The following is a 3,241-nucleotide window of genomic DNA, read 5'->3' as shown; positions in this document are numbered from 1 at the left end:
CACATGAAGAACCAGACTCAGAGAGGCCGGTCACTGCCCAAGTTCACAAGGAGTGACTGAGTGGGTGGTGGCTTAGGATGCTGACGCCAGCTGTGCCCTCCACCGGAGCCTGAGGGGCCACCTCGCTGTCCTGTACCCACAGTTCCCAGCCAGGAGGGGTGCAGCCCTAAGGCTCTCTGGTCAGCCGCAGCAAGAGGGAGCCGAAGGGTCTGCGGACGGTCACAGGAGTGAGCCAGCCTTAGAGCCGCCGGGGCCTGGGCCTGGAATGAGCGGACGGCTGCACGGAGTGGGCAGAGGAGGCTGTGCCTTACGAAGCCCCTCGGCGCAGGTCGCGGAAGGCGGGCACCTAGACCAACTTTCCCCTCGAGAGGCTGCTGGAAACGGGCAGTAGGTGCTGCGGCTGCTGTAACGGATCAGCACAAACGCGGTGGTTTAAAACAACACGAACGTGTTATCGCTCTGGAGGTCGGAGCTCCTATCCCGGGCTGAAGTCAGGGTGTCCCCGGGGCTGTGTTCCTGTAGGAGCCTCCAGAGGAGAATCCATTGCATTGCCATTTCTGGCTTCTAGAAGCTTCTGGATTCCTTGGCTTGTGTTCCCAGCCTCCATGTTGAGCTCTCCTGACTCCTACTTCCTGCTTCCTTCCTCACATCTGTCTGTGACCTCCTATCCCCTCCCCCATTCTCTCATCCAAGGACCCTTGTGATCACTCTGGGCCACCCTGATAAGCCAGAACATCTCCCATCTCAGGACCCTCCACTGTCTTCCTTCCTCTCTGAACGCAGTCTCCACGGCTTCCGGCAGCCCCCGTCACCTCCCTAGGTGAAGTCCCTCTATTGCGGTAGTTGTGGTTTTACACTTATTTATGACTGTGACTGACGCCTGTGTTTAAACCATTATAACTTAGAGCCCGAAGCATTCCTAACTGAAAGAGGGCTCGAAGATGAGTAAGTGTCAATCGAGCAAGGAGCGGAAGGAATAACGTTCGGAGCGGAGGAAGCAGCACGTGCAAAGGCCCTGGGGTGGGGGACCCACTGGGAGGACCGTGGAGGTCGGCACACGGTCGACACGTAAAGAAGTAAAAGGAGGGTGACGGGCATGAGCCTGGAGAAGGAGGCGGGTCTTGGGGAACACGTGAGTGCCTGGGACATCGTCGAGGACCACTGCGGAGATCCGGAAGGATTCTGGACAGTGAGGTGACAGGCGATCAGATCTGCTTTCTAGGAACCACCTCTCCAGCAGGTTGTGAGTAATAGATTGGAAGGGATCAAGAACGGGACTAAAGAGACACCGAGAATGAGCCTGCAGCTGGGGAGGCCACGGGATGGCGGCCGGGCCCCTGGGGGTGGGGGAGGGTGGGGGAAAGGGACAGAAGCCACGCTTCAGACCAGCGCTTCTCAGCCGGGGCAGCTGCGTCGCAGACACCGACAATGTCTGGAGGCGCCGCGGGCTGTGATTACCCGATGATCCCACCTGGAGGACCCGCGATGATCTCCCGTCTCAAGATCCTTATTCACTTCGGCAAAGTCCCTTTTTCCACATGAGGAACCGTATTCACAGGTCCGGGATCTTTGGGGACCGCCGCTCAGCCTACTACAAGAGTCTGTTGCTACCGCTTGCGACCACAGAATTCTGGCTGATAGAGCAAAGGTCATAAGCCCAAGGTCTAAAGACACTGCATTGTGTTTTTAACTTGAGTTAGAAGTCCTTAGGAATGGCTTGAAGCCCACAGTTCACTGAAGCCCTGGGACTGTCTTTCGGTGTTAGTTTTGTAAGTTACCTGCCTAACCCCTGAGGGCACGAGGTTTGCCATCCCTGTGGTAGGTTTATGCCCATGCCTTCCAAAGAGTAGCCCCATCTTACCACCTGAGCACCTTAGGACTTGGCAGATGGATGTGGTGGGACCAGCGTCTGTCTTGGCAACTCCAGCCAAGGACAGAAGGATGTATCTAGACAGGATCTAGATAGGATGAATGGACGGGTGGGTGGGTGGGTGGACGGAAAGACAGACGGACGGATATAGGGAGGGATGTTGGGATGGATATTGGGATGGATAGTGGGAAGAAGGGAGGGAGAGACGGACGGTGGGATAGTAGGTTGGGTGGAAGGAAGAGAGAATGGATAGATGGGATGGATGGATGAACGGGTAGGTAGAAAGAAAAGATTATAAGGAGTTTATCAGGATGAGTCCCCAGAAGTAGGAAAGATATGGGAGAAAAAACAAATAGATGTGTTTATGGCACACACAAGACTAAAAGGAGGTGGAAACTTTGCTGCTTTGTTTGGTGTTTGAAATAGAAATTCTCTTGAAAATAAACCTCCAGTTGGTTTTGTTTCTGCAAAACAAACAACAGACCGCGGCTTAAACCTCATTCCAGAGAGCGTCCACGTCACCCGCCCTCAGCCTCCCGAGTCCATTTGCAAGATCCGGTCCAATGAACCAAGAACCCAGAAGGGAGACGGAGTGGGAAGAGGACAGACTCAAACGCTCTCAAACAGCCATAAAAAAAAACCTCGAGGTTCAGGAGGAAAAAAGTAATCATCCTGTAATTGACTGTTTACTAATGGAATCTATTAATTTATAGCCACAAAAGAATCAGCTAATTTGTGGTTAATGGTGTTTAAAAGATAGACAACACAGATTAGCTCCGTGGAGCACAGGCCCACTCTCCGGGACGGCCCGCACAGCCAGCTCCCGGCGTGGGACACGGACGAGGGGGACAGTGGGCAGCCGGGAGGGAAGAGAGAGCTGGGAGGGAGCGGGGGTCTCAGCCTCCACAGGAGCCTCATTCGCCCTCCGGAGCACATTCCCCGCTCCAGGACCAGGGTCATGGCCGCTCCCCGCCACAGGACACCACCCCACAGCAGCCCACAGCAGCCCAGCCCTGGCCTTCCCGCCTCTGCTCTACCGTGCCGGCCGCCGGCCCACCGCTCCTTCCTCCCCTGCGAAAATTAAAACAGATCGTTATAGCTAACTGCATGACTGTCACTTGCATCGGAGGCCACACTAAGTGCTTCACATACATTATTATCTATCTCAAGGATGCCTCGAAACCCCCTATGAAATCGGTCTCAGTCTCAGCCCCACTTTACAGAGAAGGAAACCGAGGCCTGGAAAGGTGAAGCGATTCGCCCTGAGTGTCGCTGTGTCTGTGGCTGGGGCTGACGCTTGGATCTGAGTCTGCCCGATCCCGGACCCAAGTCTGTCCGATCCTGGATCCCAGTCTGTCCTGATCCCGGATC

This window comes from Pteropus medius, unplaced genomic scaffold (genome assembly GCF_902729225.1).
Source record: "Pteropus medius unplaced genomic scaffold, Ma_sr-lr_union100, whole genome shotgun sequence".
In the NCBI taxonomy this organism is placed as follows: Eukaryota; Metazoa; Chordata; class Mammalia; order Chiroptera; family Pteropodidae; genus Pteropus; species Pteropus medius.
This window is presented reverse-complemented; position numbering follows the sequence as displayed.